At 38.8% G+C, this 13,877-nt stretch overlaps 1 long non-coding RNA gene across 1 annotated transcript in view; it reads right to left on the bottom strand.

Moving 5' to 3' along the window:
• Positions 1–3,272: 3,272 nt before the first annotated feature.
• LOC125921356 (uncharacterized) overlaps positions 3,273–13,877 on the bottom strand; it is a 30,857-nt gene continuing 20,252 nt past the window's right edge. Inside the window, exons 3-4 of the long non-coding RNA XR_007457389.1 lie at positions 4,014–4,250; positions 3,273–3,760 (exon numbers count right to left, since the gene is read on the bottom strand). This is a non-coding gene — a long non-coding RNA (uncharacterized LOC125921356). The remainder of the gene's footprint in view (positions 3,761–4,013; positions 4,251–13,877) is intronic.

Genomic DNA, 13,877 nt, shown 5'->3' with positions numbered 1-13,877 from the left:
AATCATTTTTGATGAATTCATTACCTGTCGCTACTTCCTGGAGCTTCTTTTGAGGAGAATTCTTCTGTTTCATCATTTTGGATAGTCCCTGGGGTGGCTCCCAACTGCAGGGCACTTCCCCTGTACTGTCCGAGTAACTTGTGTTGGTGGGCGGGGCCACAGCCAGACCCGATGTCTGCCCCCAGCCCACTGCTGGGGCCACAGTCAGACTGGTTTGTACCTTATCTTCCCCTCTCCCAGGGGCAGGACTCACTGTAGTGGTATGGCCCCTGTCTGGACTACTTGCACACTGCCATGCTTGTGGTGCTGCTTGGATGGGATCTGGTGTATTAGCCGGGGTGGATCCGCAAGGTGCACAGGGGCAGGAGGGGCAGGCTCAGCTGGTTTTGCCATCAGTGGTCTCCTGCGGGAGGGGCCCTGCAGCACTGGGAGGGAGGCCAACCAGTCGGAGGGATGGATCTACAGGAGCACAGCGTTGGGCATTTGCCTGGTGCAAGCAAGTTCCCTGATGGGAACTGGTTCCCTTTGGGATTTCAGCTGGGGGATGGTGAGGGAGATGGCACTGGCGAGCACCTTTGTTCCCCGCCGAGCTGACTTCTGTCTTCCAGGGCTGAACAACTCTCCCTCCCGGTGTCCTCTCGCCCTCCCAGCTCTCGGAGAGCAGAGCTGTTCACTTTTAACACTCCAGGTGTTAAGTCCGTTGGCTGTCAGAACTCACCGCGTCCGGCCCCTCTGCTTTTGCAAGCCAGACTCGGGGGCTCTGCCTTGCCCGGTGGGCTGGCTGCCCCTCCACCGCCCTGGCTCCCTCCCGCCAGTCCACTTAGCACACACCCCCTCTCCGCCCTTCCTACCCTCTTCCATGGACCTCTCCTCTAAGCTTGGCTCTGGAGAGTCTGTTCTGCTAGTCTTCTGGAAGTATTCTGGGTTATTTAGGCAGGTGTGGGTGGCATCTAAGTGAGCAGCAGGATGAGGTGAGCCCAGCGTCTTCCTACGCCGTCATCTTCCGAGAAGTGTCTATATACTTTTTGAAAGTATCTCTTTCAAGTAAAGTTTTTTAGTGGTTGTTCTTGGCATCACATTATAGATACATAATTTATTACAGTCTATGGGTATTGTCATTCCACCATCTGTATGAAGTATAGAAACTTTACCTCCCTTTATGTTCTCTTACCTTCCCTATTTACAATATACTTTCCTTAAATATTTCTTCCATATACATTTAGAATCACTACGTGCAAGGATACTTTTATTATTTTTTACTTTAAAGGAGAACATCATTAGAAAATGGGAGAAAGAAAAACTGTTGCATTACCAACATTTTTGCTTAGTGTATACTTTATTCTTTTTTATGTTCCAAGCAAGTTTCCTTATTTTTTTTTAACTCTGTTTAGGAAATTCTTCTAGCCATTCTTCACTTGTTCTTGGCCAAAAGGCCAAGAAGCAATCTTCTAGCCATTCTTTTAAGGTAGACCTGCCAACAATAAATTCTCTTCGTTTTCCTTTGTCTGAAATGTTATGATTTCCTTTTCATTATTGAAGAGCAATTTCTCTGGATATGGGATTGTATTAATAGTTTCCTTATTCAAGTACTTGAAAAATCTTGTGCTGCTTCCTTCTGGCCTTCATGATTTCTGACAAAAAGCTACTCTTATTCAAATAATTTTTTGCATCTAGGTAAGGTGTTTTTTATCTTGCTGCTTTCAAGAATTTTTTGTTTTTAGTTCTCCTAAGTTTGACTATGATTTATTTGTGTGTGGAATTCTTTGGGTTGATACTGTTTGGAGTTTACTAAGATTCCTGAATCTGTAGTTTCATATCTTTTACCAAACTTAGGAAGTCATCATTTATTTCTCCAAGTACTTTTTCCTCTTTCTCTTCTACTTGCTAAACTTTAATGACATGAATGTTAGACTTTTGTTATAGCCTCACAGTGCCCTGATTGTTCATTTTTGGTTTTTACCTTATTTTGTCTTTGTTGTTCAGGTTGGTTTTTTTCTGTTGTTATAAATCTTCTTTCTTTCTGTTCCTCCATTTAGTCATCCATTGATATTTTTATCTTGGTTCTTGTATTTTTCAGTTTTAAAATTTCCATTTGGTTCTTCTTTATATTTTCCCTTTCTTTGCTGAAGCTTTCTATTTATTTGTTGCAAGTGTTTGAAAATTATCAACTAAGAATTTTTACAATGACTACATTAAAATTTTGGCACTAATTTTAACATTTCTGTTATCTTGAAACTGGCATCTATTACCTGTCATTTTCTCAATCAGTTTGAGATATTCTTAGTTCTTGGTATGATGAGGTATTTTTTGTTTATTAAAAGCTGGACATTTTGAAAGTTAAGCTTCAATTTTAGCCTGTTTCTTCTGACACAGTATAGAAGGGGTTGGAAGGAATGTGCCACCTTGTCATTGCCAGATGAGAATTCATGTTAAGTTTCCCAACTCAACTTCCATCCACACTCAGGTAGACAAGAGGTTTAGTCATTACTGAATGGGTGTTCATGTCTCCTACTAAGTCTCCATTAACACCTTTCTGGTTGGGAAAAGTAGGAGCGTCTTGTTATTCTTCCCTATGAGGCCTCTTCTGACATCATGGAAAAAAATTGGTTATCACTGGTGGTGAATATCCTGATTCTCCATTAGACCTCTACAGACACCACCCAAGCTGGGGCTGTAAGTTGTGCTTTACTATTGCCAGATATATTTGGAAATCCAAGTTTTTCTACATGGTCTTTAACTCCACAAGGGGAGATTATCACCTAGTGGTGATGAAATTCTTGGCTTTTTAGTTTTGCCTCTCTGAAATCATTCTGGCAAAGGTGGAAGTGTAGACTACCCACTCAGTCTTATCTTAAGTGGCTGGGGGTGAGGGTCACAATCTTTTTCTGTGGTATTTGGATTAGGTAGAGAGGTATTGTCTAAAGTTTCTGTCTTTCCACATTGTCCTTTTTCTGGTTCTTTGGATAGTAAAATCCAACTTTTATTGGGGATATTTTATTCATTGGCTTTTCTGGGTTGTCATCTTCTTTAGTTCCAAGTCTGGAATATATTAAGCAAAAAGAAAACTCAGAAAACACAATATCTTATCCATCTTTGTGCCTCAAGACCCCTAACCAATCCACTTTCTTCTACCTTAGTTTCTCATATATATAATATCCAAGATCTTTAGTTGTACCTAGTGGGAGGAATAGAGAAAAGTATATTTATTGCATCTTTTCAAATTTTGTTACTCTTCCCCATGCAGCCCAGCAAGGAGAGAAGTACCTTGAGGTTATATGTCTTGGCCTCAACTCTGCTGATGGTCAAGTGTGGGTGCTTCCACATGAAGATTCAAGGGCAGATATGAAATTTAAGCCATCTCCAGTTTCTTCCTAGCTTCTATCTTATGCACTTTGCCATCTTCTAAAATGAGATGCTCAAGACACTTGATTAGAGGGGCACAGAGAAATACAGGTATATAAGGTCTGTTTCTTGACAACGTGCATCAGTTGGAGGGAGTTATTTAGTTTTTTCCTCCTGCAGGACTTCTAATTATCATGAGGAACCACAAATTACCATGAATCATTTGAGATACAAGGTCAGCCAGCCCATCCACCTGCACTGTGGGAGGCCTGATTTTATTAGTACTAACCATGCTTGATAGATGGATGTCAAGGCTGTCTTGAATTCCTTTCACAGAAGAATCTGCGTAACATTACTTAGCACGTTACTCATTTATTCTGGCTGAGTTGTCACTGGATTTGACTTTCAGTGAAGCCAGCTAATAGAGACAATAGTAAAAAAAGTAAAAACCAAAACCCAAGCAACAACAACAAAACCCCAAAAACAAACAAGAAGGCGGTGTAGAGTCTGTCATTCAAAGGGGACTTGAGGGGAAAAAATAGTCCCCTATTTATTTTCCTAAAGGTGGGAAAGGAATGAATAGAACATACTAGGTCACACTCATTCTATACTTCAGTATCCTCATTCATTAGCATTCTCTAATTTGCAATCATAGTGTTTACCCTCCTTACCTCTAAGGGTTTCTGCGAGGCTAAAATGAGGTATAATATCACTCCTCCAATGATAAGTGAGTACGAATCCCTAGTTATTGGCAAATTTGCATAGTCAATGCCTCCTCTGTGTTTTTTTTGCTTTCTTATATTCTTCTTACAGTTCCATTCAGGATTTAAGAAGGAAGTGGAGAAGGAAATTCCAGGATCCATGAGGTATAGGTCTTGTGATGCCAATTGTATTTTTTCATCATAAGCCTTGCTGGCATGAGGAGCAGAAGAAGATGGGAAGATGTAATGGAAAGAAGAAAGAGAGGTTAGGTCAGGAACTTGCATCTACTCATGAAATATGTGTTAGTCCCTCAGGATACCCCAGGCACTAAGCTAGACAGTGGAATTAAAAGTACATGTGGCCCAGTCCTCCACTGGATTCCCATATAGAGGGATAGACAATGAAACCAATAATAATCATACAATGTCAATATTGTCAAGGATAATGATTTATGCAAGTGTCTTTAAATACCTAGCATTCTTAACTCTGCCTATATGTTCACGGAAGCAAATTTTCACTGAGATGATCATATTCGAGCTAAGTCTTATAAAGGATAAGGAGTTAAGAAAAGAGGGATAAGTGAACACTGGAGAAAAGTTTGCTGCAGCAACAATTTGAAGTGACCATAGAAGGGCTACAATTTACCAGCAAGGAAATCATTTAAAAAATAATATAGTACCAAAAAAAAAACAAACAAACAAACAAACAAACAAAAAAACAGATACAGCAAATGCAATTTGAAAGCAAGGTAAAGTTGAATGCATTTCAGGTTAGCATAAGAAAATTTGGTCTTCAGCAGTTTCTTTGTAAGTTAGCAACATTTTATTTTGGAACAAGAATTCCCCCAACTTGCCTCTGTTCTTAAAACATCAGAAGCTTCGTGTCTGAGAAAGGAGAATAAAACCCTCTTTTTCTCTTAATTCCTTCACATATATAAGCCATATGAGGCACTTGATGCCCTGGTGACTCACTCACCTATTCCCTTATTGAATTTGATAGGCCACAAGCTCTGGAATTCTCTTAAGGGTATAAAAAAGAGGACATGGAAAGATCAAGAAGCTATTGTTGAAAGTAGATGGCATCGAAGAAGTGGCATTTATTTTTGCATTTTACATGTTTAAATCCACTAGGATCTTTGTCCAAAATCTCTAATCACTGATCACAAATTCAAGGGCCACTTCTGTATACACAAGGTGTATTTATTTTGTCCACATAGCTTTTTAAAAATCTTGAAATTCGTGAATAGACACTTCTCTAAAGAAGACATCCGGATGACCAACAGGCACATGAAAAGATGCTCAACGTCGCTCCTCATCAGGGAAATACAAATCAAAACCACACTCAGATATCACCTCACGCCAGTCAGAGTGGCCAAAATGAACAAATCAGGAGACTATAGATGCTGGGGAGGATGTGGAGAAATGGGAACCCTCTTGCACTGTTGGTGGGAATGCAAATTGGTGCAGCCACTCTGGAAAACAGTGTGGAGGTTCCTCAAAAAATTAAAAATAGACCTACCCTATGACCCAGCAATAGCACTGCTAGGAATTTACCCAAGGGATACAGGAGTACTGATGCATAGGGGCACTTGTACCCCAATGTTTATAGCAGCACTCTCAACAATAGCCAAATTATGGAAAGAGTCTAAATGTCCATCAACTGATGAATGGATAAAGAAATTGTGGTTTATATACACAATGGAGTACTACGTGGCAATGAGAAAGAATGAAATATGGCCCTTTGTAGCAACATGGATGAAACTGGAGAGTGTTATGCTAAGTGAAATAAGCCATACAGAGAAAAACAGATACCATATGGTTTCACTCTTATGTGGATCCTGAGAAACTTAACAGAAACCCATGGGGGAGAGGAAGGAAAAAAAAAGAGGTTAGAGTGGAAGAGAGCCAAAGCATAAAAGACTCTTAAAAACTGAGAACAAACTGAAGGTTGATGGGGGGTGGGAGGGAGGGGAGGGTGGGTGATGGGTATTGAGGAGGGCACTTTTTGGGATGAGCACTGGGTGTTGTATGGAAACCAATTTGACAATAAACATATATTGAAAAAAAATAAAAATAAAAAATAAAAATCTTGAAATTTACTTATATGTATTATTTGAATTAATTGCTTCCCTGTAAAAATCACAATACCTGGCTGTCTAGACCCAAATTTTTGCATAACAAATGAACAGTGAGGAACTACCATCTCCTGTAGATAAAGCCTGTGCTCTTCAGTTTACCATGTCTCCATTCTACTCTGTTTCCTTATACCTGGCCAGATTCACTCAATTTGTTTTTTCAATGCAGTAGACTTAGAATTTATGAATCCATATATAAATAAAGCAATTTAAAATGTATCTCACTTGATTTTAATGATGTGCCCTATCTTCAGTTTCCACAAATGCAAAACCAGAGACATGGATTTGCATACAGGTAGTTTATTTGGAAGGTGAGCCCAAGAAGCTATATTGGAGAGGGAGCAGGGAAGGGAAGATTGCCAAGAAAGAGAGGGTAAATTGGCAACTTTCTGCATGAAATATATGTGACCTTCTGAAACATAATTTAGAATGTCTCAGGGAGGCAAGAAAATGAGCATTTATCCACTACATTAACGCTTTCATTGGTTGACAGTCATACTTGGGAGATATTAACTCTCCTATATGTCCAGCTTCTACCGGGTTGCTTGAGCATAGGAGGAGTGCTTGTATTAGGGAGTTGTAAGTGCTCATGAGAAGTTTTCACTACAGTTGCAGACAGCCTCAAATTGGTCCAAGTAATATGGATGAGATAACAATAGTTCTTGTTACATAGTGGTACTCCTGAAATGGAATGTTAGTCCAGATCCCTCAAGAGGCAGACAAGAAGATGGAATTAAGCATGCAGGGATTTTATTAGGGGAAATACCTATGAAAGAAAATGGGAAAGACTGGGAAAGCCATGAGAACTCAATGCAGGTCTGTCCTTAAATGAGGGAGACAGGACTCAGGGATAAGGCAGAAGTGACTCATATGGCCAAGGGGCTTAAGAAAAGGTTTGGCAAAGCCATGGTGAAGTATGTGAGTCAAAGTCTGTCCTTAGAGGCATTTCAAGTCTTCCAGGAATAGGCTTGCCTTAGCATCCCTGCCATCTTGCCACTGGCTGGGTGTCATCCTAAGAGGTATGTCCTCTGCTCAAATATGATGGTTCTGGAGCATGGCTGCTGATTAACCGCCATCCTTGTAGTCAAAGGTCTTCTAAGTGCATAGTGGTAGCTGCCACAAATAGAAATAGATATATGGCATGGCATACAACAGCCAATAATGTGCAAGTGTCAGGCCATGCTGGCCTGTGTATCTCCTTCAATTCTTGTTCAGTGACTCCTTGGCAACATGAAATTGGCCATGATGGGAATCTTTGCAACACAGACACTGACAAACGCTGCAAATCACGACTTTTTCTCCACTCCAGAGACTGTTGTTAAACATGTACCAGTGCCCCCACGAAAAACATCTCTACTAAATGTGTCACAATGGAATAGAATAAAACCCTCTGAATATTCTTCCATTTTCAACCTTACTGAGATTGCACTTCTTTAGAATGATTCCATATTGTTTCCTCTGAAATAATGTCACTCACTTATTTTTACCACCCAAAGAGACTTCGTTCCTTTATCTGTCACACAAGAATGTCATACAAGTGCTCTTTCAAAAAAGAAACACATGGTATTTTTATATCAGTGTTTTATTGTCTCTGTAGTCTGAAGACTCAAGAAAAAAATTACATTGAAAAGCAAAATTGGGGCCCAGGTAGCTCAGTCAGTTAAGCTCTTACTCTCAATTTCAGCTCAGGTCATGATCTCATAGTTGTGAGACTGAGCCCGCATCCAGTTCTGTACTGAGCATGGAGTCTGCTTAGGATTCTCTCTCTCTCCCTCTCTCTCTCTCTGCCTCTCCCCTCCTCATGCTCAGTCTCTCTCTCTCTCTCTCTCTCTCTCTCTCTCTCAAAATCAATAAATCAGCATTAAAAAAAGAAAAGCAAAATTGTATTCTGTTATTACAATATTATATGTGGCATTAAAAATAAGAACACCTTTTTTGGTGAACATGCCATCTCTAGATGCAATAATAGAGTTAAAGTTTAACCATCAATGAATGAAATAAAGTACACTCAACTCGGCAAAAGGGTGAGAGTCAATTCAGATGCCCGAATTCTAATATCATGTGTGTTACTCGCTCTTGAATTTCAGGGCACTGAATCGGTCTCCCTTCTATAGCCTAATTCAACAAATGAATAGGTAGTATTGCCCCCTACTTACTGCAGAGAGAGACATATATATCGTAGAATAACACCATTAAAGCAATTTAGGTTTCTGAGAAGAAAGGTCCTTTATAAATAGGAAGCATTATTATTCATATTCAGGAATTTTAACAACTCCCACAGCTTCCCTTATGATTATCTGCCATTTCCAATAAGTAACACTTCAACATTTGATGTTATCATGCAATCATAATAAAAGAATATTAAACTAGAAAAAAAAGAAAACCAAACACAGGGAAACGTCTATACATTGTATTGTATCATATCATGTAATTTAAAATTCATAAAGTCTACAAGACTGGTATAATTTGAGCCTATTCAAGTATATGCTGTCATTTTGGAATAAACATTGTTTCTCATAAAAATTAGACATTTTTATGAGGGTGTGACATTTTAAATAAATACCCTGCTCAAAAGAGAATAGAAAGTTAATGTTTAGATTAGGTGGTACCCACCTGTCAGAGATGCTGTGCTAAAAGTGGATATAGTCACTCTCTTGAGAGTACTGGGATTTGAATCGTGTATGAGGGGGTAAGAGCAAGGATGGTAAAAATTGATGTGCCTACTAGTGAAAATACGTGTCGGGGACAAAGTGGGATTTTGCTCAAAACCACATTCTTGAACTGTGCCAGGGATTTCGCTTAAAAAGGTATATAAGAATTGCACATTTGCGGAAGCCTACATTTATAATCTTAGCCAATAGGTCTATGCGGAAGATAAAAAGACCTCTCAGTCCCCCAAATGACATCCTATCTTCTCCTCATTAGAGATTCATTATGTTGGATCTTTAAGATTCTTTTTATCTTCAAGTATTGTCTTTTCAATTAAATATATCCTTGAGTTAGAGTCATTCTTTAAGAAAGTCTCAGTAAATATTTTATTGATAAATGAGCACCTTAATTTCTAGTTAAGAATGAAAGAACAGGGCCTTTTTGGTAGCTGTCTAGAGAGAGGAATAGAGTCACAGACGACACATCTTGGGGCAAGGATATGAAAACCAAGGGAGAGAAGAGGTGTGAAATAAAATAAATAAAATAGAGGAGGGAAATGTACGGCCTGGTCCTGTGTTTCTCAAATTATGCCATTCAAGCAGTTTTGCTGATTTCTGGGTTAATACAGTTCCTTTATATATAATGGAGGTTCTATCTTCATAGCTATGTGTTGGCTGTTTATTTTTATACACACACAAACACACACACACACACACACATGCACACACACGCACACACACAAATGTGTGTCCTTTGCAATGAGGAACATACAAAATACATTATATATGATGCTTAATTTGATTTTGTTAACCATTCTATGTAGTATATACAATTAATTATATCTTACAGATGAGATCACAATAGCTCAGATATGTCAAGTCCTTGGCCCCATATGAGATATTTGAATGAAGAACTGTCAGACACGAATACCCTTTACTAACCATTATGCTACAACATCTTCCTCCTAGCAACTTGTTCAAGAAGATGGTTTATTAAGAAAAGTTGTTCTGTGATGCAGTATGTTTGGAAAATGTTACGTATTATACAATCTTGGATGATCAGAAATAACATTAACATATTAAAGGCTAAAGACATATCATATTTATCTAAAATAAAACACCTTTGTGTAACCGGCCATTTTCAAAGCTGATCAATTTCTGATGGAGCTAATACTCTACAGACCGTAACTGGATATCATGAGCTAGAGAAACATGAGTTAATCCTACATTTCCCTCCCTTCTCTTGACACATTTATAGTTTTACTAAAATCCCTTCTTGGGGCACTTGGGTGGCTCAGTTGGTTAAGCATGTGACTCCTGATTTCAGCTCAGGTCATGATTTCACAGCTCATAAGACCCAGCCCTACATCAGACTCTGCTTTGACAGCATGGAGCTTGCTTGGGATTCTCTCTTGCTCTTTCTCTGCCCTTCCCCCACTCAAGCACATGGGTGCTCTCTCTCTCTCTCTCTCTCTCTCTCAAAATAAATAAGCATTTTTAAAATTAAAAATAAATAAATAAAAAATAAAATCCCTTATTGATTGTTCATGAAGGCTTTAAGTTCAGTATAGAATCCTGAATAGAATTTAGAGAGATGATTCCTTAATGCCAAGTCATTTGTGCGAAACCTGATTAACTGCTGGAATTGTAAATCACTAGTAATTTGCAGGTATGTTTCTCCTAGGGAATAAATTTGGATTTTGGCTCACCAAGTGCGTATTATTAGAGTTTTTTTTTCCTAGTTCTTACTAGATAATAAGCTCCATGAGGGCAGGAAGTAAGTTTTATTTCATTCACTATCATATATTGGCAGTATAATTCGTGGGCCATTAAGAGCTACTGAACAGACATTTGTTGAATAAAGATTATCAATGAGGGGCACCTGGGGTGCCCAGTCGGTTAAGCATCCGACTTTGGCTCAGGTCATGATCTCATGGTTTGGGAGTTCGAGTCCCACATTGGGCTCTGTGCTGACAGCTCAGAGCCTGGAGCCTGCTTTAGATTTTGTGTCTCCCTCTCTTTCTGCCCCTCCCCCACCACTTGTGCTCTGTCTCTTAAAAATAAATACACATTAAAAAATAATAAAAAAAGATTATCAATGATTAAACAGTAGAAAAGTGACTTAAAACTCAACATATTCTCCACACTAATGTTTGACATTAAAACCCAGGATAAGGGTTGTCCGTGGAATGAGGGTAAGAGGTGGTGACTGGAAGGGACACAAATGGGGCCTTCTGGAATTTTCACAATATTTGTCCCTGATCCTTGTGATGGTTATACGAGTGTGCTCAGTGTTTGAAAATTCATCAACCTGTGGTTCTTCCCGTGTTTACTGTATTTCAATAGTACTAGGGAAATATGTGAGATTTAAAAGTGATCTATGTTTTCATCCATTTCATCAATACCTTCTGAGTATGTCAGAGCTCATAGATACATGGAGATCAAGAATTCACTACTAACTACTGATAGACAGTTGGGTATGGTTAAAATCTCACAGTGGTGAACCTTCCCTAGATGGACTTGGCCTAGGCCTCCAGACCTTTCTATGATGTTTTGGAGTTTTCAGATCGTAGTTCTGTGAATGCTGGGGCCATAGTAGAGAAGGCAAGTTACATATTTTGTGTTTGGAGTTGTACTCTGTAGTTTAGTTGCATCACCTAATTCAGTCCTTCCAATAATTCTACGTTGAATATTATTCTCTCTTTTATAGATGGAGAGAGACACTGAGGCCCAACGGGCTAACCTAACTGGTCCAAAGTTGTAGGGCAAGCACAAGATTTGAACTCAGATTCTCTAGTCTTGAACACCCAGACTTTTCTAAATACCATGCTGCCATGAAACCAGTTCTCCTCTAATGAAAAGGAACTCTCTGTCTTGGATAAAACAGAACAAAAGAAAACAAATCAAAACAAAGAAAAAACCCACAATTCATCAGAAATTAGACTCCAAAACCACCACGGGTCTGAGATTTCAATTTACTTTCAACTCCAATGTTCGACATATGTGAATTCCAATGATTTGCCTTTTTTTTTTTTTACTGTGTTAAGAATCCTTAATAAAAATATACTTCATATGTGCTTCTCTTTTTACAAGTACTATTTATGCACATAAGTGTAAAATATAAATGAAATACCCATAATTATCAGTTAATAAGCATGCGTTCTGCTAAATTTTTTACATATCTAATTGGCTTTATTAAAGTGTTCATGAATCAGACAGCATCCCATCCAGCAAGTGGAAAGGAGGTTCATGTTCTTTTCATGTTTTTAAACTATGTTTAACCTTCCAGATTAGACATACTCACAAAGTTGAATGATACCCTGAATCTCATTCTGTTTACAAATAACATGTGTCAGATTTAAAATTTTATATTTGTTGAGGCGCCTGGGTGGCTAAGTCAGTTAAGTGTCCAACTTCGGCTCAGGTCATGATCTCATGGTTTGCGAGTTTGAGCCCTACGTCGGGCTCTGTGCTGACAACTCAGAGCCTAGAGCCTGCTTTGGATTCTCCATCTCTCTCTGCTCCTTCCCTACTTGCGTGCTCTTTGTCCCTCTCCCTCTCCAAAATAAACAAACATTTAAAAAAATAAATAAAATTGTATATCTGTCCACAAATTCCATCTGTGGTTTGAATGGTACAATAAGTCTGGAAGGGGAGTCAGTTGGATAAAATACAGCTTATTCACATTCGGCTCAATCAGCACATGGAACAATAAGAATAAAAGAAACAATTAAATTGCCTTTTAAATGTATTTTGACAAGGCCTTACAAAGGCAAAAGTTTTATCAGGTAAATTCTGGAAACAACTTTATTTAGGTTGTGCATTTTCTGCTTTAGTAGGGATCTGAAATCAGAATCTTGGAGAGAGTTTTCTTCTTTTACTTTAAAATAAATTGCCATTCAGATGCTGGGTAAAATCATAAAAATTGGGAGAAATCAGTCAACTCCAAAAGGTTCATTTAGTTTCTGACAATATTTCTCACACTTGCAGTGAACTATGCAGAAAGAGACAGGTGATTAGCAAGTGTCATTAATCATGTAGGTAAAAGAGAGTGGGGGTGGGGGGGGGCTTTCATTTTCAGTGAGCAGAAACTCAGAGGCTAATGAAGGCAAAAGTCAATGGATGATGCATAGTTTACTTATCTCATAGAATAAAGTCTGATTTGGAAAAATAATATTGTGATTCCAGCAGCATTCTTTTATGATTATTGAAGTCATTTATTCTCCATGGCACACGAATATATCATTTGTCGAAACATATTGGCTTTTTAAAATTTATCTTTTTCTATTTATTTTCACTGTTCAAAGAGAACATGTAGCTTTCTGATCTAAAAGCATATTCAGTGAAAACTGTGGATTATTCTGCCTTCTGAGTGACTCTTCAAAGGTAATTTCCCTGCCACCAAAGGTCAGAACAAAGAGTTACAGTCTTTGTGTAACAGGTGCAAAACCTGTTCACGTAAAGGTAAAAGAAAACAGATACTGTTCAAACAGAATTCTAGGGTAGCCTTTGACTAGGGGAGATTAGAATACAGAAGTGGAGATAGGTCAGGTAGTTCCTGAAAAATTTTGTAGGGCACTCATCAGCAGAAGAGGCTTGATCTTTCTATCAGTCAGGCTTCAGCCAGGAAATAGAGATCATACAATAAATTGAATAGGGTTAGTTTAATAGAAAGAATTATTAAATAACAACAGATTAACAGCAAAGGAATAAAGAGGATGCTAAAGAATTCCAGAATAGGGCATTTTAGAAGCAGCCACTACCTCTAGGGATAAGACAGAGTACCTAAAGAAGGAACACATTAGAAGATGTTCCCTATCCCCTACAAAGGTTGCGATTCAGACTTCGTTGTAAAAAGGTAGCTTTAGCGGCCCTAATGGCAGAGAAATTTGCTGGGATGCTGCCAGGTAGGGCTGGAAGGCAGGAAAGTACCAAGTACCGTTCTGGTGAGAACCACTGAAAAGCTGCTTCTAGGGGCACCACTACAATACTCTGGGAAACTACCCTCTGGGCAACCACTGAAATTCATTTGCAGGGGAGTGTAAACGAGT

This window comes from Panthera uncia, chromosome C2, assembly GCF_023721935.1.
Source record: "Panthera uncia isolate 11264 chromosome C2, Puncia_PCG_1.0, whole genome shotgun sequence".
NCBI classification, from domain to species: Eukaryota; Metazoa; Chordata; class Mammalia; order Carnivora; family Felidae; genus Panthera; species Panthera uncia.
This window is presented reverse-complemented; position numbering and strand designations above follow the sequence as displayed.